At 48.8% G+C, this 24,036-nt stretch overlaps 1 protein-coding gene across 1 annotated transcript in view; it reads left to right on the top strand.

Annotated features, from left to right (window-relative positions):
• LOC119165053 (uncharacterized) overlaps nucleotides 1–22,045 on the top strand; it is an 89,033-nt gene extending 66,988 nt beyond the window's left edge. The window contains exon 8 of the transcript XR_012895305.1: nucleotides 21,941–22,045. The gene's annotated coding sequence lies outside the window, so the exon portion shown is untranslated. The remainder of the gene's footprint in view (nucleotides 1–21,940) is intronic.
• Nucleotides 22,046–24,036: the final 1,991 nt, after the last annotated feature.

Genomic DNA, 24,036 nt, shown 5'->3' with positions numbered 1-24,036 from the left:
ACATGTGACCTTGCTGCAGCAAGTTATGATAGTGTCATAGCGGCCATTTTTTCTTAGGTGCGTTTGCTCCAGCACACTAATTCTAGGCAGCTGCTCACGAGTCCGTGGTCGCGGCGCAAGAGTTGAAAGTTTTGTTTGATGACATCGCTGTCCAGTCTCCTGTTCCAGAAAATCTTCCTGATGTGAACCGCACAGAAGTGCATCACAGTTCTGTGTGCTGACATTGTTGAGTGTTGCACCCTCTAGGTGGTGATAGCTACACCCGGTGGCTTGTCGGTATTGAAACCAAGACTGGGACTGGTCGGTAATAATGAGCATCCAATTAATTACCTGTTGCACGCCACAAAAAACCATGTATCGTGTTATTACTAACTTGCCCCCAGGAACACATTGCAGCAAAAAAACGTGTGGTGTACACGTATCCCGAAGGAGTACGGCCACCAGCGTGGGTCCGGTCTTAGCGAGCCGCAGGGCACGCGTTAACCGTCGCCGTGGCGGGAAACACGATACTGCTCAAGTCGCAACACTTTATTGTGGCAACACCAAACGCAGTACAGCCCGTTGCAAAAAGGCGCGGCGGGAAAGCAAGTAGGCTTATCCACGCCACGGGCACAAAGTACTACACAGGGTGCCACGAGCACGTCTCCGCGGTAAAGGTAATCCACGGAGACACCGGGACAAAGGGGCCCGGTTGCTCGAGCGAGGGCAAAGGCGCTCGCGTTGGCTTCGAAGGGAGACGGGTCGGCGTAGCTAGGCCACGCACTAGGACACCGTACTGCCCTTCGGCCGTGAGTACGCAGCGGGGCAACAAAAGGTGAGCGTTCGCATCGGGCGCGAGGCGCCGTCAGCGAAGTCCGACGAGCCCCGAGCGACAGGACCCGACGGACGGAAAAGAATGCGTGGCTCACCGTTTGAAGTCCCGGACTGTACTCACCGCTCCCGACGCAGCGCGCGAAAACCTCTTGGGAGGCTCCCCGCGCCGCGCCACAGTCAACATCCGCTACCGGGTGAGGGAGTTAAACGTCACTCCGCCCTTCCCAGCGCGGCAGACAGCAAAGGAGGGCAGACATGTCGGGACATGAGAATGGCAGAAAAGGCGGGAAAGCCCGCGCAAAGGCAGCGGGCCAGCCTCAATTCCCACATCCCCCCCTCCTAAACTTGTCCTTTACCGGTCTGCAAAAGGCAGCCGGACGTCACCCATGCAGTTAAAATGACACTGCTATGAGCGGTAGCTAACCTCAGTCCAGCCCTGCTGCTTAAAAAAAAAATATGATTACAAAGGAGAAACAAAAACATAAATAACAAAATAAACACACGACACTATAAAGATAACTGCGGAAGGGAGCACAGAAAAGTGGGACTAGTGTTCGTGTTGGTGCTGAAGCGGGATAGCGTCCACTGCGCGGAGGGGCGGAAAAGGGCGTGACAGTGTCCGCTGGGTGCGATGCCCGAGTGCGAGGTCAGAGGTACGGGAGGGCTCACTGATGGCTCGTTGCTGCTCTTGATCAGCCGCGAGTCCGATGAAAGCCGCTTCGGTTGTTCGGAGGCCCCGCATATCTGGCTCGATGACGGAGCTGGACGTTGCGGGAAGCCGGGCCTCTCCGGTGGTCAGGGAGGCCGAACCAAAATTGGCTGCGAGGCGCCCTGGCGTTGGCCGGCAGCATATAGCTGCTTTCAGCTGGCCTCGTGCAGGAGCCATGGTGGGAAAGGCAGCGTGGCTTCTTCGGCGACGGCCGAGAGCAGAGCACAGCCAGACGGTCTGACGTCAGTGTGTCAATGCCCCCCAGCACCTCCAGTGCCCGCGTCGATGGGGGGGAAGCCATGACGCACTCTTCGCGGGCTCGCACTTGCACACGCACAGAAGCACGCAGGCACACACACCGCCGACAGCTGCGCGAGCGTAGGCGCAAAGCGTCCTTCGTCTCTCTCTCTCCCGGCAAGCACCGACACACAAGGTCACACACAGCTCCCTTCGCGGTAGACGAAACGAACACGAAAAAAAGTAAAAACAGAGCAAAACGACACTCAACATCTGGCGAAAAACATAAAACACAAATAACACTTAATATTAGACAAAAACATAAAATACACATAAACACTTCAAAAAAAAAAAAGAAACACTGGCAGCAGACAGAGCGGGGTCAACTTCTTTACGAGAAAAGGCCGTAAAGAAGCTAACCTATACTGAGGCTAGACAGTAAACTGAGGGCCTTCGGTTGCGGAGAAGTCCGCCGTCCGGCGCGAAATCACAAAGGTGACCGCTTCCTCAGATTATACCGGTGCGGGGTCCGAATGCGGTCCGCCGCTCCGGGTGTGCCCGTTGCTTGCGCGAAGTGCCGTAGGGCACTGGCGCGAGCTCGTCAGACCGTGACAAAGGGCTTCAGGTCTGCGATGTGGGCACGGCTGAGTTTTCCCAAAGGGGATCTTTCAGCTAGTACGCGCCACGGACGCTCACTGACAATCGGTTCATAAAACCGGGCGGCTTTCCAACCCTTGGCTCAACCGTTTGTCAGACGTGGCAGGCACGGAATACCGATAAAAGCCACGCTTCGTGCCGGGCCAGGTCACAACATTGCTCAGTTTGCAAAAACTTTCGAGCCACTCAGGTGACCGGCCATGGATTCGTCGTGAGAGGATCGCAACAGTGCGGCTCTCAGACTTTTGGGCATAACCACCTTAAACGGGTCGCTGGACTCGTCGTCAGTGGCTATATAGTTCAGCAGGAGCCCGTCATGGTCCAGCAAAAATGAATCTGCCGGGGACTCAGCGACACACGCTGTATCAGCCCCCTAATCGCGCCCGCCGCAGAACAAGCAGCGTAACGGCGCGCCTCTCAAGACGGTTTAACGGCGCCCGCCGCAAAGCAAGCAGCGTATACGGCGCTCCGTCCCTCCGAGACTCGAAACGGATCACTTTGCTGAGCCTTCAGTAGCTCTTCGCTGCTGAAAGCGATTCCCATTCTCCCAAAATGGGGGAGTCTGGTATCGCGCCCACTCAGGACCGCAGCAACCGCCGCGTGCACGGCGTCGCGGGTTCGCTCTCGGCATGGTGGCCTTCGGAAAGTTCCCCCGCTCGGCCGCTACGCAGTGCGCCGCTTACCTGGATAGCAGCCAAGGTCGTCCTCATGGGGACTCCCCCTTTCCGCCGCTGTTTCGCCCCCGACGCTTGCATGTGCTAAGGCACCGCGAGCGGCCGTCGCACCGAAATCCAGGTTCTCGGCAGACAACAGGGGCACGAGATAGCGCGTCAGCTACCACGTAGGAGTGTATTCACCACAAAAAGGGGGTGACGACACGGGCGCCCGTCGATAGAGGCGGTGGCCTCTTGGTGCAACGCGGCATGCCACGAAGCAGACATGTTGCGACGAGCCCGAATCGCGCAGGCGAACTGACACGCTAAGAGCAGCCAAAAGCTAGAGCTTTTGATACCGCGTTGGGCGCCAGTGTAGTGTACACGTATCCCGAAGGAGTACGGCCACCAGCGTGGGTCCGGTCTTAGCGAGCCGCAGGGCACGCGTTAACCGTCGCCGTGGCGGGAACACGATACTGCTCAACGTCGCAACACTTTATTGTGGCAACACCAAACGCAGTACAGCCCGTTGCAAAAAAGGCGCGGCGGGAAAGCAAATAGGCTTATCCACGCCACGGGCACAAAGTACTACACAGGGTGCCACGAGCACGTCTCCGCGGTAAAGGTGATCCACGGAGACACCGGGACAAAGGGGGCCCGGTTGCTCTAGCGAGGGCAAAGGCGCTCGCGTTGGCTTCGAAGGGAGACGGGTCGGCGTAGCTAGGCCACGCACTAGGACACCGTACTGCCCTTCGGCCGTGAGTACGCAGCGGGGCAACAAAAGGTGAGCGTTCGCATCGGGCGCGAGGCGCCGTCAGCGAAGTCCGACGAGCCCCGAGCGACGGGACTCGACGGACGGAAAAGAATGAGTGGCTCACCGTTTGAAGTCCCGGACTGTACTCACCGCTCCCGACGCAGCGCGCGAAAACCTCTTGGGAGGCTCCCCGCGCGGCGCCACAGTCAACATCCGCTACCGGGTGAGGGAGTTAAACGTCACTCCGCCCTTCCCAGCGCGGCAGACAGCAAAGGAGGGCAGACATGTCGGGACATGAGAATGGCAGAAAAGGCGGGAAAGCCCGCGCAAAGGCAGCGGGCCAGCCTCAATTCCCACAAACGCAAGGCCAAAATGTTTGTGTCAGTGCCCCTGAAGCTCATTTGTATAGATCAGTCATGAAACCTTCCAAGTTAGCTTTCCTGTGACACTAAAAAGTACATGCACCATGGCACTGAATCTTTTCCTTGCTACAACTATGCGCAATGCAGTGTTTCACTTGTTTGGCCATTGACTAAAAAATTGCGTGTTGTCATTCACGTGCGTTGCTTGTGTGCTGTGGAACGTCGAAAAGAAGCACCTGTGTTTCCTTTTCTACTGAGAAATGAGAACTGACTGTATTATCTGTAGAGGTGTACGACAGATATACAAGCCATTGGGTTGGTGTGTACTCTTGACTGTGCTGCCATTTATCTGGTATTCAGCTTTTACAGCACATTCGAATCCCGCTACAACCAAATTGACGGGATGCGTGAAAAAATTTGTTGTTGCAAAATTTAGTTGAAGTGAAATATCATCTATAGACCACAAAGCTTGGCAAGATCTGATGATTATGACTCGTCGTTTGGTTCCTGCAAGTGCATGCTTTGAACTGTGGCCAACTCAGGCGTAGCTGGCCGAACACTGAGTGAACGTATTTTCTTGCATATAATGCGATCAAAATATACTGAAAATTTGGAGATGAAGTCTAGTTGCAGGTTATACGATAATTTTGGTGCGTGGGTGTTTGGAAGTTGGCTTCACGGCAATGCGGAGAAGGTGGCCTTGCGTCATGACGCGGTTAGGTTTTTTTTTTTTTTTTTTCCTTCTCGCGGTTTGTGGCAGGGGGTGCTGGATATATGCAGGTGTGGGTAATACAGAAGAAAATACGATATTCAGATGGCCCTTGGGGCTTGCCGAGTGCACAGCACCACCACAAACGAGAGTGCCAAAGCTTCGCTAGAGGCCTACTGATAACTGTCACTGAAAGTGCCGAAGCTCTGCACTACCGTGGCCATAAGTGAACGACAGGAAGGCCGTAACGCTTCGTGTCGTTTTATGGCTTTATTACCTCTAATCTACTAGTCTTTGTTAGCTACTACTTAGCTGCGCACCTTCAGATTGTATTCGCTATTGATGAACAACACAATAGCAATCGCTCTTAGCTGCACAACAGTTGCGACAAACACAAGTTTTGTGTTTAATCTGCACGCGCTTCGCTGGCCGCGCGCGTGACTTAAGAACTGCATTGTTGCTCTCTTTATTCGCATCGTTATGGAAAGAAATACTGGGTTGAGTAGGTGTGCCTTGACTGCGCGCTTACTTTCGTAGTTGCCCATGAATGGTCACATTTGACACGACCACAATTGTGTTTGCAGCGGTTGTGGCAAAAGGCAGTTCTGCTAGGACTAGGTGCGCAATGCTCGCGTGTGCACCTTCATGACACATGGTTGTCATTCATGATCGCTGAGCTAGTGACGACGAGCAGTAGTTTTGTTATCAGCGCGACGTCAAAAATATATGGTGGGGGTTCTTGAATATCGCGATTCTGCCGTGGCACACATGTGCATCGAATCCACCAGCAGCATCATGACGAATGTGCGCACTGTCACTAAGCATCATAATGGCGATAAATTTAGCGGGATGAGCGTGTGGGGGCAGAAAACACTGTTATTGCGATACGGCCTTGGGCTCTGGATGTCACAAGTCGTTAAGAAATGGTGGAATAGGTATCGAAATTTCACGGCAATCCGGAGCAAATTTTTCTTTCTTTTTTTTTTTTTATGGGGTAGTACTCGTGAAAACTTTGTTAAGGCGGAAATATCCAGTAAAAGTATTCGATGTGACGAGACATTTTTTACCTTGTTTTCTATGGCAACTGATGGGAAATAGCGAATCATTCATTGTGGCGAAAATTTCATTGTAGTGGGGTTCGACTGTACTGCTAAGAACCTATCTGCGACCTTTTGACCATTGCAGTACTTTCACCACCTGCTGCAAGTTGCTAGGCGCGTGGAGATTGAAGGCATTCATGGATCGTACATTATCAGCAAAAAGAGGACTGAAATATATTAGAATAACACTGATTTAGGTCCATGCATAAGCATGTGCTATAAAGTTACATTTTGAGCTAACAAAGCCAATCAAGTGTACATTTCGAACTTCCCAATATTTCATTGACTAATACAAACCCATGTATTGTATTTTGTAGACCATCTGGACCCTGCAAGTGCATCTAGGGAACTTTGAATTCAGCTTTGAATTCAGGCAGGCTGTTCTTGGCCAACTTTGTTTGGCAGAAACCAGGCAGTTTCGGACATTAGCATGTTTGCGTGTTAAAAACTAATTATAGACACTGGCACAAGTGTTTGAGCATTTGATAAAATTGATGACAAGCTCGGGGGGGGGGGGGGGGGGGCATTTTCTCTCTCATCATTTTCTCATTCCCGATGCCCTTCTGCACCTATCGGCAAAATTTGGCTTCGAAATTCTAGTTATTTCTCAAGTTATAACCCATAAAAAGAGCAATTTCGCGCAAGCAAGCTTTAGTTTAACACTTTCGGGACCAGGGAAAATCAGTGACAAGGAGTGTTACAATAAATATCTTTAGTAAGTCAGATAAACAAGCTACACTAATGTATTATTTATCAAAATGAAGGTTATTGAATGGTCTTTTAGATGCATGCTAAATATTACACAGAAAACGTTTATACATAATAATGAAAAAGTGTCAAAAAGAAAGTGTCACGAAAAACAAACATAAAAAAGTTTTAAAAGGCATGCATTTAACAGTTGAATTGTGAACTAAAAAAATTTCAACATATACAAAAAGTGGCAAAACGTCTTCTTTCTCTAAAATAAAATTTTGGTCCGCCTATCTATAACTGCCTTTGCTCAGCCTGCTTCACACTCTGAACACTCGTGTGCCCGTCACAGCTGATGGCTCTGATGCCACTGCAAGAAACAATTTCTCGTCGTTGTAAAACACAAGTAAACATCACAAGTTCTGCAAAAACAATTAGTTTTGAGTTCAACTTTCTTGCTGTTATAGCACAGCTTGCAGCTTCTGTGCCTTTCTGCCTTTTCGGGCTTGTGGAGCGTTCGTTTAGTGGAGGGTGGAGGAGGAGTGCGTGCTGGCTTGGCACTATCAATGTTGAAGATCTGACGAACGAGCTCTTCTTTGAATGCCAGGTGGTCGTATTCAGATTTTCTTTCAAGTTCGGGGATATCTGGGTGTGATGCGCAGTGTGCTTGAAATAAAATGAAACTATTCACATAGGCAATATCAATGCAGTGGAAGAAGAGTTTTTTCCACCACCGAACACTTCTCATGAGGACATTGTAATAGCCAATCATCTGGTCTGATTTATCTACTCCTAGCATTCCAGCATTGTATTCATGTATAAGCAATGGCTTTGGTACAGAAATTTGAGCCCAAGTATTTCCTCTTTTTTCCCTTCTTTTTGCTGTGACGGTCATATTGGCTGTGTGAATAGTGCTCATCATGTTGACAACACGACTGTCCTTCCACTGGAGGTATAATATAGCGCCATCACGGAACCATCTTACGTCCCCACGTCGCACTTTTTTTTCCCATCGTGAGTCTTTCAGTTCAACTGGAAATCCTCGCCGGTTTTTTCTTGTTGTACCACAAGCCAATGTTTTTCGGTCAATCAGGTGACTGAACAAATGCGTCGACGTGTAAAAGTTATCCACAAATATTTGTACCCCCTGATCAAGATATTCGGCGCACAGCTGGCAAACTACATCAAATGCTAATCCATGAGGTCCTGGCTCATCCCGCTTGCCGGTATAGACACTGAAACGTATCGTGTATCCGGTGCCGGGATCAGCTAGGAACCAGAGCTTATAGCCCCATTTTGTGACCTTATCTTTCATATACTGCCTGATTCCCGATCGCCCTTTAGATTTCACCATTCGTCCGTCCACGGAGAGATCACGATTTGGCTGAAAAAGGTTCGCGGACACTTGATTCACATGCTCCATGAGCCACCACACGAACCGGAGTTTTCCTCTCAATAGCTGGCTCGCATCGTCCAAGTCTGCAACATGGAGCATAGCGAGCAATGCTATGAAGCGGCGTCTGGGCATTATTCGTCGTGGGAGCAGGCCACTGTAGAGCTCACCCACGTTCCAGTAGAGCTTCAGGCGTGGAACCTTGACAATGCCCATGTAATATATGAGGCCAATGAATTTCATCATCTCGTCCGGGGTTCTTCCCACGAACCATCGGGACGAGCGTGCGTCGGTTTTTGTAGTATTTTCGTCCAGCCGTATTTGTTTGAGTTTTCACATAGCACAGCGATCACTTGAGTTGTGAAAAAAAGAGCGAAGAAGTCAAGGGCCGTCAGAAATTTTCTTGGTCCGCTCCTGAGTGCCACGCCTACGTAGTCAGTGATGTAAACACCAGGTGCTCGATGCGGCGCAAAGACGATCCGCTGCTGTGCTGGTGGCAGGAAGTCATTGCCGTACGTTGTGGAAACCCTGCCAAATCAACATAACACAATAAGAACGTCTAACGACCGTGCAAGCATGCTCAAGAGCAAGCTGAAAGGAAAGCGAACCTAACCTTGGTCCACTTGTTGAACTTCCAGGCTGATCGTCCCCCGACTCGCTGTCCGAACTGAAATCGTCTTCCGAAGTCGTCTTCTGACTCTTCGCTGCTCGTATTATCAACGAAATCAGCCGTTAAAGCAGCGGAATCGCGAGATCCGGGCCGTTTTTCAAGCGCGCCGTGTGGCGAACTTGACGCCATTCTCTCAATCAGCTGACGCGACCGCACCTAAGAGAAACTGCGATTGTCCATCGCCACCTCCCGGAAAAAAAGCAAACTACTCAAAAAATGGAAGAGTGGTGTTAGAAATACCACGCAGATGGCGCTACATGTCAAAACGCACAAAAAATCTAGTTTGAAAGTGCGTTAACACCCATCGGTCGTATGCGACCGATGGCCCCCCATGGGCTGGTCCTGAAAGTGTTAAGGGGGGACGTGGCAAGTAAAACTAATTTTTTTATTAATGTACTGTTTGTGATGAAATTTGGTGTGTGTATGTGGATGATTGTGAGGATTCCAAATATGAAAACCGTTTTCAAATACCTCTTGTAGTTTTTGAGTTACAAGCATAATTATACTAATTAATGCTCTTCACACCTAAAGAGATAATTATTGCTAAATGAAATTATTTTTTCATATTATTATGTTCCCAAAGCATCAACTTGTGCAAAGAAGCTATTAGTTGATTTTTCTAGTTCTTGTAACCATAAATAAAATTTCCAAAACATGGATGTTGTTTTGCGCACACATCGCAGTAATTATAAAATGTGTTCTAAAAATTTTAAATGATGAGTAAGAAGAGAGATAAAGCTTCATTGCACTGCTAAAGGCCTCCTGAGCCTAGTGCAAAAAACGGAACGACTCTATCAGTCTTTGTTAGAAAATGACAGATGTTCTAGCGAAGGCACATAGGCGAAAATCAAGAGTTGAGAAAACTGACTTTGAAAGTTCACTCTTGTTTGGAAGTTCACAACATGGCTAAAACACTCAGAATCCTCCTGGGCAGTAATCCTGAGATGCTGTGGCCTTGGCCTCTGTAGAGCGCAACCCAGTTTTGCGCTTCTTTGTCGTGGAACAATGCGCTTTTTGAGCCCTCTTTACCCTTTTGGCATCTTTTTCGGCTGCTCGCCGCAAAGAGCAGTCTCCTGGATTGAAGCCCAGTTGAGCAGTGATCTCTTGCAGCGCACTCTTGCAGCCACCATTGAAACGGCAGACTGCATCTGCAACTGCACTTTCCACACTTCGAAGGGAGGCGAACTGGCTCTTGGACTGGAGTGACCAAATGAGGCTGTTCATACTCTCCACAGCGTTCTGGGTTTTTCCCTGCGCACACCTTTCAAGGAGCTCTTTGTTCGAGAGGCGCTTGTAGATTGGCAGCAGTGCCACTCGCACGTGAGGGGGCAGTTTATGTTTGTGAGGCGGCAGCGGCTCTCCCTTGGCCAATGCCTGATTGTGCGGGCACCAGGAGTCAGTCCCACTTGGGCACAGGTTGTGGTGTGGATCCTGGTCTGTGGATGTTACATGGTAATAAGTGGCCATGATGGCCCTCTCCATGCCAGGAACATCGTTGGGGTGGCTCTTAATGGCCCAGCCATAATAATTCGTCAACTTCTTTATCAGGCCCTGCGTCAGCCGGCCTTTGCCACCCATGCTCAGTCCTCGGCCTTTGGATTTGTGCTCATCAAGAAGGTTGCGCAAGGAAGTGCCCATTCTTTTTTTCACATGGTTCACACACTCCTGTTTCTTAATCACCATGTAGCCATACACCTTGTCTTGCGTGAGGGCAAGGTACGTACGGCTGTCACCGTCGCAGAGCACATTGATGTATCGAAGCTTGTACTTGGTAAACGATCTTTCAAACATGATCCTAGCTGCTTCTACTTCCATTTGGCCTGCATTAGCATCGGTGTTCTTTTGGCACTGTGGCTTGTGTTTCTCAAGCCACTCCTCATAGTTGTCGTCACCAGGCTTGGGGCCAACAGCACAGCCTTGGCAGTAGTTGGACAGGACACAGTGGTCCAAGACCAAGCCTGTGTACAGCTCGATTACACAGCCCACGCCAATATGACTTCTGTGCCCCCTCGTCATCCACGTGCCGTCGTAAATGACGTCAATGTTGCCTGGCACTCCTCCTAGGTCCTTGTAAATGTCATGCACCTTCTGTGCACTTTCTGCTTCAATGCGGGTGGCAGCTGATGTGGTGGCAGGGTGGCTGTACTTCCTTTGCAGTCTCTGGTAGGACTTGTGGTGCAGTGCTCGATGCGAAATGTCCATCGCAGAAAAAATGTCATTTATGGCAGATTGTTTTCTGCCAACTGACTGCACAGCCCTCAAAGCACGCACGTTTACCTCAAAGGGGTTCGTTTTTTGTTGCCCGGAGCACCTCGGGGACGACCACGCACTGTTCACTCTGCCACAATTGTCACAAAAAAGTTCCATCCTCGCCGCGAGTCCAAGGCAGTGCGTAGTCTCGAGGCGTATCGACCCTTCGTCGCACTTGTTGCACTTTACTGACGAAAGCAGACCGTTCAGCATCTTCTTATTTACAATGAAGAATGTGGAGTCCTTACCGCCGTCATTTTCGTCGCAGCCTTCGTTCAGAAGCTCGAGCTTCCGCATTGAAGCGGACTTCGATGCTACGGCATCCAAAGCATCCCGCCTTGTCTGCGCCCGCTGCGCGATTTCTTCACTGCTCGGAATCTGGGCCGAAACTCGCGATAGAATGTTCGACGCGCGCACGCCCGGAGTTGCAACGGCTGCCGACGCGGTGCCACCGCAATCGGGTTCGCGAGAGCGTCCATCACGGTCGACGGCATCCGGCGGTCTGACATACGACGATGTGGCACCTTCCACACTCTCGGCCTCACAACAATCAGCGAAGGGTCTGAGTAGAGGCTCCGTGACGCTCGAAGAGCATGCTCCGTCCGGAACTGCGACTGGGACGGCAGCCGCAGTCGTCTGCCCTTTGTTCCAAGCTTTCCGACGCTTGCCGTACTTGTGGACGCTCCGGAACTTTTTTTGCGGCAACATAGCACCGCAGTATGAGCAAGCACTCAGAAGAGACCACCGATGTAACAAAGCTTGGTAAAAAAAAGCACGCGAACTATCACAAAAACAGCAAACTGGCAAAAAACGAAGCGCACGCCGGATGATTCTCGACACGGCGGCCGCAGATGCGCTCGCGCTTCCAAGGTTGCCAAGGTGCGCGGCGCAGCTTTGACCAGTAAGAGGTCGCGCCTGCTACCACGTGACCCGCGCAGCCAATTGCCGTTCTTCGTTTTCGTTTTTTTACTTGCTCCTCGCGCTTTTATTTTCACTCGGCGAAATACGAGACCGCGACCATCGGGAAGCCGGCTATCTCCTCTTTCCAAAGCTACCAAAATGGTGGCCCACGGTCAACAACTTGGCGCGTTTGTGCGGCGTGAACAACACCGTTTCAGGGGCTTTTTTTTCGCACTTTTTGGCGACTAGCCTCGGCAAAAACACTATTTGCGGGATTTGTAGCGCACGTTTCGCTGTAATATTTTAGAACAAGGAAGTTGAAGGTCTGAAGATTACGAAAAAAAATAAATCAGAAAATCGCATATTTTGACCAAAATCGGCACTTTACTTGCCGCGCCCCCCCTTAAGGGGAGACACTCCTCGAAAAAACTTTTTTATTTCTAGTCATAGACACATGAAAATTTTCGGTATTCATTTCAATATTCATTAATTATTTCAATATTCAAATATGCAAATATTGTGTAGCTGCTATGAATATTGTGTTACGCCATGCATAATAGCAAAAAGTTACATGTTGTAAAAGCATTGTCTCTGATCTTATTTGACTCTTGATAGATTGTAAAGTGCAAATATCTAAGGCCCGTGTGTTCAGATTTGGGTGCACGTTAAAGAACCCCAGGTGGTCAAAATTTCCGGAGCCCTCCACTACGGCGTCTCTCATAATCATATCGTGGTTTTGGGACGTTAAACCCCACAAATCAAAGTGCAAATATCTATCCAGATGTCACAGAAATATTGCAACCAAGGAAAAACAATCATATTGAATGACTGATTACTTTCAATCTCCCTTGAAACAACAGCCTAATATTTTCACAACTAATTCTGGTAGGCATTGCAATTTCAAGTAGATATTTGCATTCTGCATGTGTTAATTAATAAGCGTGCCAAGTTTTGTTATTGTGCAATAAGTATAAGTGTCTAAAAGGCTGCTCGGAAAATGTGAAATTGTCAAAAAAAAATGAAAATGAGAAAAACAAGTTTGAAAGTTTGAAAAGTTGGCATCTATTATTATCAAATTGGGGCACAATGAAAAGCATCTTGCACTGAATGCTCGGAACACGAAGAATCGCACAGAATTGTGAAAGTTGGTCATGGCCTGCGCCTATAACGCGTGCTGCCAGAACTGCCTTCAACGTTTACAGCAAAGCTATCATGCGAGCTCCCACTGTCGAAACGAGCGCTCGTGCCTTGGTCGCTGGCCGAAGTAGTACGTCTCGACGCTTGCGTGAATGAAAGTGTAGATTCAGGGCAATCAGTATTTTCACAGCACAGTTCGAGGAATGCCAAAAGCCCTTTGCGCTTTCCAGCTACCACTGACGCAGAGTTCCCGTTCGCGGCAGGTTGAGCATTGCGCACCCGCCACAAGGGCAGTCAGCGCATCGATTTCGCAAAGCAGCGTGTTGGCAGTAGCAGCACCTACTGATCTACCTTCACTCTCGAAGAATCCTCTCTTCATTTGGGATGCACTGACGAATTCCACGGCAGCGGCTATTTCACAACCACTGTCGCCGTGGGGTTCGGTGTCAGGCCTATCCGAATTCGGGGCGTTGGTCGGCGGTGACATCGGCATTCGCTGTCGCTTTGGGAAGCGTCCGTCGCCATTTCTCTCAATACTTGGGGCGAGTTCTGAACTTTCGATTATCTAGACTGCGCTTCTCAGGGCTTGCCATGACGCAAAACTGCAGAGAAACACTGAACAACTCAATTGCGTCGCCCGAGGAAGGATAGGAGGGGGGGGGGGAGGCGGAGGGCACCGCCGCCCCATGACTGCCTCACGCTGCATGCCACAATATTCAAAACGCGTAACGTATGCATTGTTTTTCATGTTTTTGATTCATTCTTCGTGAAGATACAAGACTGGCTACTAGTGGATTGTGAAGGGGAAGGCCTTCACAGCACGCATGCACGATTGCAAATGGCGGCCCACGCGTCGTTTTCGCAACAAGGCAACTTGAACTATGCCATTTTTGGCGACTTTCGCGTATTTCTCATGTCACAGCTCCCTACTTCGAAGCATTTTTAGATCATTTCTCGTGCGAATTTCAGCTTGATATGTTCAGAAGTAAAAGATTATAGTCCAAGGATGCCAATACAACCAGAAAATAAACAGCGAAAATTTTCCGGAAAACCGCGCCTTTTCGACCCACGTCTCCCCTTAAAGTGTAATCTAGCCGTACTTCAACCGCGGACAGCTCGCAAACTACGCACTCCACCAACGCCATTTTGGTCTTGTTGAAAAGGCCGCGTTTCTTGCCTTTTTTTGGTTTTTTATTGGACCACTACGTGCCCCTTGCAAAAGCAAAAAAAAAAGTCAAAATTACGCACAGTGCCTGATTTTATTGGTTGCTTGACGTGTGTGACCCAAATGGCGCTTCCCAATTGGCCAGGAAAATTCGCTGGCAGTGTCTGCCGCCATTTTGAAAAGGTATCGCCCTTGTGAAGGTGTCGTGACTCATATCCCTAATGCGCTTGTGCGTCTCGCTATGCCCAGCAGTGCGAAAAAGTTTCGATTTCAGCATCATTTTGGCCGTTCACGGAAGAAAGGCAGAAGCAGAAGGCCCAATGGTGCTGCTATTGTGTCAGGAGCAAGCACCGACGTTGATTGATAACGCCGTGGTAACTGAAGACGGTTCCTTGTGCATGCGGGGCGTGGGCGCTAGCTGCCCGTGCACTGAAGATGTTATCGATGGAGGAATGTGCGAGACGGCCTCCCCGGATAGTGGACACTCTGTGGATTATGACCGTGCCGATGCTTTCGGCAACTGTGAAGTGTGCGTAGACCCCCTCCCTGACAGCGTGCGCGATGCCGACTCTGGCCGTGTGCGAGTTGACGCTGATGTAAACAATGCCAGTGAAGTTCGCGACATGCGCGCCCACAAGACAACCACGACGCTTGAGGGTCTTTCATCGGTGTCTGCAACAGCGCGAAAAACGGAGGGCTTTTCAGTCGAGGGGTGCAGCAGCGAGGCAAGATGCCAGCAAGGCAAGACTGAGAATTGACACGAAAGCCTCCAATCTGTGATTTAGAGTATCGTATCAAAGGAGCAGCATGCTTCTCATTTTTCTGTGCAAGCTGGTTTTGCAGAAGCTGTGCTAAGCTTCAACACAGGCAATATCAATGCATTTGCTGTGATTCTAGAGCACCTGGACATCACGATATTCAGCAGCACATCCCTTAGTGCTATGGAGGACTGTCGTCGGAGTGCAACTTCAAATAAATAGAAGCGTTCAGAAGAGTCTGAAAAAGCTAGTCAAGAAGAACCATAATGATGGGATGCATCTGGATTATGCCCGTGGTGCATATGTTTCAGGAGCGAAGCTCCTTTTGGCATTGGTCTGTTGCTCCTCCTATGTATGGAGTAGTACGTAGTCACCAGTGACACATACCCGCTCTAGAGCCGGTATGTGCCACAGGGGAGATGAGATGGCAGTACTTTGAGTGTTCACTAGATGGACGGACAGACAGGCAGACTAGCAGACGGATAGACGCACGAATGGGTGGACAGAGACGCATGGATGGACAGATGAATGGAAGCACGGACGGGCTGATGGACGCTTCGCCCCACTCATCATCATTCACTCTGCGGATATGCTATGATTTTCTCCTCGTTTTCTCAAAACAGTTATTTTGGCACATTTGCCAAGTTGGAAAGAGAATAACTTCTCTTCAAATCGAGCTATCAGCATAATTCTTTTTTTTTTTTTTTGCTAAAACGATAAATGTATGCCTATTTTAAAGGTAATATACACATCAAAAAAAAATTTAATTGGGTGGCTTGGGTGAAGGTGGCTTTTTTTTTTCTGTGAACATTGATGTGCTCTAATCTAACTCTTGTTGAAATTCGCCCAGCAAATTTATTTATAGCATATTGCACTTCTTAAACATCCTACATTGTTTCTACACTGTTGCCAGTGTTTTGGTGCTCCAAACAAAGGACCCAGGTAATACATTGATTGTGGAGTATCTTGAAAACTACTTGACCTATCACAAAAGTAATTACAGTTTTGGAATCTGTACATCTAAATACAAACTCTGAAGATTTAGTTCAGATCTATACATAAATTAAAAAGTTGTCCATAAAGTATAGCCTCCCCCCTTGAAGGGATACTGAACAAAATTTTCTTCGCCGAGATAAATGGTCGATTGAATGAGTGATTGTGTGCGGAAATGTGCCGGCACTACCTTCATTTCAGTCTGAGACTAGCAGAAAATTATCAATTTAATGCATTTTTCGCACATTGAAGAATCTACTGGCTATGCCATTGTAGCGAGAGAGGAAGACGGGATGGCGGCCAACGTGGTCGAGTCGTTCTCTCGCCACTTTATTATCCAGGGCGATTTGCTGAAGCGGAGCGGCGGCGGCTGCCACGTCTGTACCGCCAGGCCAGAAGCTCGTTCTCCACCGCTCGCGCCTCGAGCTCTCGCGTGAGCTGCACGAGAGGCGCAGCGCAGTGGCTAGAAAAATGACGATGATGATGAATGGCGATGATGATGACGCTTCACCATAAGCTAGACAAAGTGGTGCGACACCCGCCAGTTACTGACACGCCGAACGTGCTGGCTGCAAAAACTCTTGCCAATTGACATCGCAAGCCACCACCGTAGCTGCCCCAGCCTCCCGCCTCATAACATTTTATCAGCCTGTAGATGATCATTACATACCTGCCAAATCTCCCAGATTTCGACCAGCTGTTACGTTTGTACGGCTGTCGGGAAAATCTCCTGGAAATTGGAAGTGCTGTGCGTGATCTGGCTGCATTGAAAAAAAAATGCAGTCCAATCAGATTCAGGCTTTCTCCGAACTCCTTGCAGTACATTGTAAACGAAATTAGGAGGCGTTAGTTAAGGATTAACATACAGTAGAATCTCGGTGATGCGATCCTGGCAAGTACGAATTCGTGAAATTCACCAGTCAAATTTCACAGCATTTATTGGGCCAAAATTTAGATGTTCTGAACACTTTTCCTTATTTTCGGCTGCTCGTATGAACTTCAGTCCTGAATCTGTTGAATGAACGCAGAAATCGGCATACTCGAAGCTTCGAAAGGACATGCACAGCCAATGCACGCACTATCAGAACATTGGTTATCGTTTGCCCCAATGGCTGTGGGCGAAACTGCGGCTGCTTTAGACTCTATCATGTATGGTGACGATGCAACTGACAACTCCGAAAGTTCTCGCTGAACCAGTCAAAACGACGTTGCTTTCCACAAATGCTGCGGACAAAGTCGTGGCAGATGCAATTACAGGAGAAAAAAAAATCACTTGTCTTGAAGGCACCTGCGCAGCGAGTGCTCGCTGATTGATAACAGAACTACTATTTATCGCAACCACCACGTAGGAAACCGCAGTTGTGGCGATGCGATCATCTATAGCGACCACTAGCCGAGGGCACCTGGCTAAAGCCGTAGGAAATTAAAGGCAATAAAGACGTGAAAAACAGAGAAGCATTTTGGCGCTTCTGTCCAAAGAATCTCGTAGGTGGTTGCATCATACGATCTGTCAGCTTGCGTACTTTGGCTTTATACTATCGCAGTCAGTTTTCGGTTAGTCTCAAGCGAAGCTTCGACCCGCGCATTTCCGGTAGCCCGCTGCACCGTCGTGTCCGTTCACGTGTGTCCCAGGAAAACATATGGTAATTCTTTTGACAGAAAGATTTTGCTAGTTTTCATGTGGCAGAATTTCGGGAGATATGATGAAATTTGCACCCCTCCCCCCCCCCCCCTTCAGAGGCTCACTTTCTTCTGTAGTAAGTCATTATACATTATAAGGTTGCGCTGCTGATGTTATGACTTTCCCTCAGTCTTATTTTTTTTAAATAAATGCACAGCCTCGCTTCGTTCTATTTTAAAAATGAAGAAATCTATGCCTATCGTCAACAAGCACGTCGCAGCAGCGGCAACAGTGCCTCGTCACTCAAGATAGGCAGGTATAGATAGTGGGCACTGTCTATCTCCTATGCCGTTCATGCCGTTCGCAATCACGCGCAAACTTGTCAGAGAGTGCTAGTTTTTTCCAACAGGATTAAGGGGGCACACGGGTCTTTGGGGCTGAAAAATTGCCCAAAAACGCATTTTTTTTAGATGTCATTTTTGAAATCTACAGGTATTTTTCTATTAGTTTGCTCAGTTTTTCCTCCGAGAAGTTGGTACTTGAACAGTAACAGCTACTTATAAAAGCCGTACGGGCCCGATTTGGCGAGATTCTGACGCCGAAATGGCAATTTTTCAATAATTCCCTGCAGCTGTGCCACGGGCAGTATCGCAGTGATCTAAGTCTCATTTGAAAGCGCGGTCTTCGGTCTTCAATTTCCCGCCACTCTGGCTCCTGTCCGCTCATTGGTAGAGTAGAAAACACGCGCCAAAAAAACGCAAAAATACGCGTTCCTATTCGCCGGCGAGCGCACGTGACTAAACAGCGCAACGCGATTGGCCGCAAGCGGCGTGTGTCTGCTTCGCGCCGTCGGCGGCGCAGTCAGACGCCATATTGCTCGGACTGAGAACGACTGATTAGCCAAGGATCGCGCGCGATGTGGAAAGCCGGAAGGAAATTCCACACAAGGAATCAGTACGGCAAAAAAAGAAAGAAGTCACTCCTCGAGAACTTCAAAGGCCGTTCCGCGTCAGCGAGGAGCGCTGAACGAGCAAGTGACCCACCTTCCGTGGCCAGCGGCGAGGCCCCTGATAACATAGGCCTAGCACCTTCGCCGCCGCCCGCTCAAGATAACGCATCCGGCAGCGGCCGCGTTCGTCTTGACACAGCAGTGCTGCACCCGTTAGAAGTGGCAGAGGTGCGTCGCAACGCCGAAAACAAGCTGCAAGAGCTCGCTTCAACTGGAGCAACACAACGCAAGTGCGGCCTGTTAGCCGATATCGACGATGCCGCAGCCACGCCGCTGGACGAAACACGGTTTTTGATCGTGAGTTTGGACCAGGTGAACGAACTGATGCGTGCAGTGAAGTGCAAATTGTGCTCCGGTGATGTAAACATCGGCAAAGAGGACAGGGAGTACGGCCTTGCCGTAAAGCTAGTGCTTACGTGCGCGACCTGCGGCGATGTGTCGGTGGCATGGAGCTCGCCGCGCGTTGACGGCGAGAGCAAGGCAAAGCCGTTTGCCATCAATGTTTTGGGCGCGCACGCTATGCAGTCTACTGGCAATCAGCAAACGGCATTCAACGACGTTTTTTCATCGATGAACATTTCTTCGCACGGCCTGCACAACAAAACGTGGCAGAGCTACGTGAAGACGAAACTGACGCCCGCAGCTGTTCGTGCGTCGGAAAAGCTGACCTCGGAGTGCGCGCGATCGGTTCGGGAACTGTACACGGAACTGGACCTCGGCAACCCGGGCAACATGCTGTGTCGTATGACGGTTCCTGGATGACGAGGGGACACTCGTCGCACATCGGAGTCGGCACAGTTATCGAGTTGTTTACGGGGCTTGTGCTCGATTATGTCGTGCTCTGCAATTTTTGTGCCGGCTGCGAGCGGGCGCCTAAAGAAAGTGACCCGTCCTACGACGAGTGGAAAGCGAACCACCACTGCCAGAAAAACAGCACAAAAAAAGCTGGAGAGATGGAAGTGGAAGCTGCCCTCATTCTGTTTCAGAGGTCGTGGGAGCGTCATAAGCCGAGATACACTACAGTTCTTTCTGATGGCGACTGCCGCACCTACCCTGCTTTGAAGGAAGCAGATGTGTATGGTTTTATAAAGGTAACCAAAGAGGAATGTGTGAACCACGTCCAGAAGAGGATGGGCACGCAACTGCGCGATCTCCCCAAGCAGAGGCCAGCTGGCTCTGAGAGCCTCAGTGGTAGGGGGCGGCTGACTGGTGACCTGGTTAACAAATTGACCTCTTACTATGGCTGGGCTATCAAATCTCACAAAGGGGACGTGCCAGCCATGCACAATGCTGTGATGGCCACATACCACCATGTGACGTCCAACGATGCCGTGTCCAACCACAGCCTGTGCCCTACAGGTCCTGACTCGTGGTGCCGCCAGAACGCTGCCAAGGCCAGGGGTGAGCCGGCCCCCAAACACCGCTACAACCTGCCGCCGCATGTCTGTGAGGCCTTGCTTCCAGTGTACGAACGCTTGGCGGACAAGAAGCTGCTGGAGCGCTGCCAGCGAGGCGAGACTCAGAACAGTAATGAAAGTCTCCACTCTGTGATTTGGTCGCTGGCCCCCAAGGAGTGCCATGCATCACTGCACAGTGTAGAAGCTGCGGTCGCCGAGGCAGTGATGAGGTTTAATGCCGGAAGTCAAGTAACATCATCCAAGATCCTCAAAGAGCTGTGCTTGAACCCCAGCCTACTGAGTAGCAAACGCATGGCTGAAAAAGACCGCCGCCGAACCAGGGACTCTACCCTCAGGCGTGCGTCTGCAGAAAATGTGCAGCGGACGCTCAAGAAGCGGCACCTGGATGCCAGCAGTCAAGGGGACTATGCTTCTGGGGCCTACTAGTCATTTCGCTCCAAAAAAATGTACAGAATGTTTTTACCGTTTACATTAAACATGGCACCGTTGTGTTTTTTGCCATTTTCTCAAAATGCATATTTTTGACGTTTAGGAAATTCTTGAGAGGTACATCTCGGCATGCCGTGCAGCTTGAAAGATAATTTCTTTTGCATTGTCAAGCTGAATGTTTAAACCTTGAAGTAAGGGAAACAGATTTTGCATTTCACGTTTAAATAATTGTTTAATGAGCATTGTTTATAACTGGTTAGCAGGCATACTTTAAACCGAGAAATTAGAATTGATGTAAACTTGCATGTGTGATTGCCAGACAAAAAAACTGCTTCCGTCATTTCATTCTCCACAACTTCTAGTATCTATTCATGCGATGCTGGTAATTTTTTGTTGACTAGTTTTTTTTCTATTGTTCTCAAGAACAATCACGAAAGATTTTTAATTATCTCGGGAACTAATTAGCTTACATCAAAACTAATTGGATATTTGAAATCTGCTAAAAAAACTGAACAAGCCCATGGAGTTTCATTAAAATTGGTTGGAAAGCAAAAAAAAAGTTTCTAAGACCAGTGTGCCCCCTTAAGCTTTGCTGTCATATGTTATGCATCAGCATACGCTGTGAACTTTCTCAGCATCATTGATGTGAAGAGGAAAGGTGGAAGTGAAGCGAGCCAGCTCTCCCATATGACGGTGTCACATTGCTTACTTGCGAAATGGCCTTGCATTGCTGCTTGCGATCTTGCTAGTAGTTGTCTGGAAAATCATGAAATGGGAATGGCTGTGCGTGATCTGGCCACAATGACAAAAATGTAGTCCAATCAGATTCAGGCTTTCTGCGAACCCATCGCAGTATATTGTGAACGAGTTTAGGAGGCGTTCAATGAATTCGATGTTTCATGCCCGCCGTTGCGAGCGGCGATGCCAAGAAATGCTTTGAGGCTACTCCGTCAACTCACCTTGGCTTTGAAAACACCAGGGATACGGCTCAGCGCTGTGCCACACTCTGTGTAATGCTTGAAAGGAGAGGTGGAGAAAAGAAACAGTTGGGCAGCGGAGTGCACCTGTTGCCCACCCTCTTGCTTGTAGATGTGGCGTCGGGGCCGTCGACAAGCACACTGGCGTGCAGCCGCTGCACTCCCAATCTATTAAAAATACAGCCAACTGCTCAAAATTACGTGGTATAAACTCTGTTTTTAAGTCGTATCAGCAGAGTTTAATTTCAGTGTTTTCTTTTTTTTTTATTTGTATGGTATTCCTTTGACTTTATTGAAACGGGGCCTTGGTGGAACACTGCAATTTCGGGAATTAGCTTACCCAATCTAATGCAGCATATCATGTGTGTATGCTGCACTAGGGCCTGTCTACTCTGTCAGTTTAAAAAATGCATTTTGTCTCTAACACCTTGCAGTTTGAGCAAGATAGTATGTCTGAAACAAGGCAATTGGGGCAAATTATTTACAGTATGCATTATATTTATCTGGGTACTTACTTTTTGAGGTGTTTTGTGCAGGTGGCCGCCTGCCATGGCCTTGGAAGTCCCCCTGAGACCGGCAACGGGCACGTGTCCCATCTAACGCCATTAGACCAGTGATACAAATAAAGATGTCGTGTACCATTGGTTTGTCTGCCTTACCATAGACCTCACTGTATCCACCCTGTTGTGCCACTGTACAGTCTGCACACGTTAGAGCACCTCTGTTTTCCTATGCTTGCAGGACCATTAGAGCCGACTACAAAGAGTATTGTGGTGGCTGCATTTTTCATGAAAATGCTGTACACCCGTGTGTTCAGATTAGGGTGCACTTCAGAAAGAACCCCAGGTGGTAGAAATTTCCGGAGCTCTCCACTACGGCGTCTCTCATAATCATAGGGTGGTTTTGTAGCGTTAAACCCCACATATCAATCATTACAAAGAATATTGCATATCACTTATGACAGGCGTTTGTGTGTCTCTCGCTATTTCAGTATCACATTTTCCACTGCTGCAAATTATTGTGTTAACCTGGTGCTTGCCGCAAAATGTAAAAATGAAAAAAAAAAAACCGCTAGTTTGTAGCACATTTCTGTGAAAGAAAAGCCTCTTAGTTCCCGAAACGTTCGTCCTGGTGCGAGGACCTTTCGACTATTAAGAAGCTTTTCTTTACGAGAAAAATTAGGATTTCCTTGTGGCTTCGTACTATGACCGGGCGGTTCTTTTTTCTCTTTCTTAAGCCTGTCGCTAGCTTACGGGTTTCCCCAGGTATTCCAATAGAAATCGCATGGTGCAATTCAGGTGCATGAAATAGTTGCGACAGGCCCGTCTGGGGTGAAATTTTCAATAAAAAGTTTGCAATTTGCGTCTGAATGAAAGTGAACAGTTTCGTTGTTGGCGATTCTCTCTGCAATGAACTTGGTTGCAAAAGCATAAAGGTCACGAAGTTCATAATTGAAATTGTCAACCAGTCCTTGCACACACAAATGCAATTAGCATTTCAAACATAATAAAGGCTTATTTATGGATTCAGACTTGTAGCAAAATAGTACAAATCGAATTGCCATTGAAGATATGACAGCTCCCCCCCCCCTTTTTTTTTACGCTGCGCCCCCTATGCAAGCTCTCATTTTATGGTAGACTAGCGATCACATTTTGCGAGAAACAGTGCTCGGGCTTTACTTCGAAAAACAATTCCCGATTCTTACGCCTGTGCAATCCTCGTATGCGCAGTGACCAAGACTTGGGCCACGGGCAACATTACGCATTACTAGCGTGTACTAAAACAAGAAGGTGGTGCTCGGAACGTGCTTCGGAAAAAAATCTCAGCACATCCACGATGTGAATGATGAGCGCGGCGCAGCGGCCGGACGGATGGATGCATGGACGAACGCACGAGAGGATGGACGGATGCACGAACGAGAGGACGGACGCTTCGCCCCACGCATCATCATTCATTTTATGGATATGCTGCGATGTTTAATATTTATCGGACTACTAGTATCGTACCATTTGCATTTTTCAGCGTATATGCATTTCGTTATATTAGAGTAACTGTATAATCCCTGTGGGACCAGATTAGCGCAACTGTTTTCCAACGCCGCCAGCAATCATGCATTGCGGAGAAGCTGACGATCAGGCCTTTTTTTTTTGTTTGATTTCCGACGCCGCAGTGGCAAAGCAAATCCCGCTGGTCTTCGCGCATTTTCTGAACGCGGTTCATAGATTCTTGTGGGTGACTGGTTCAGCTCTATGTGCGCACCAGGTCTGCAGTGCTACCATCACAGCCATCGGAATGTTACAATGACTGCGTAAACTGGTAAAAGACGTTTTGCCAGTTTTACCAGCTGCCGAGTGCTCCTTTGTGTGTAGCGTACATGATAAAAGAGAACTGCGCTGTTCGTCGCGCATTTATGTCTGTTCAAACGGAGCATGATCACCTATCTTCATGAAAATGAAATATATTTATTCGCCACTGACGTAGCTAAAAAAGCGCGGTTGTCGAATTGGCTGAGTTGGGAATCGAACCCGAGCCTTTTTCAGTGTAAGTTCAATACTCTACCGCAAAACTACGCCAAAACTTGAAGGGGAACTCCGTGTAGGCTGCATATCGGGTAAGCGTTTGCCTTTACATG

This window comes from Rhipicephalus microplus, chromosome 1 (assembly GCF_043290135.1).
Source record: "Rhipicephalus microplus isolate Deutch F79 chromosome 1, USDA_Rmic, whole genome shotgun sequence".
In the NCBI taxonomy this organism is placed as follows: domain Eukaryota; kingdom Metazoa; phylum Arthropoda; class Arachnida; order Ixodida; family Ixodidae; genus Rhipicephalus; species Rhipicephalus microplus.
The sequence above is the reverse complement of the archived record's forward strand: the minus strand, read 5'-3'. Positions and strand labels throughout refer to the sequence as shown.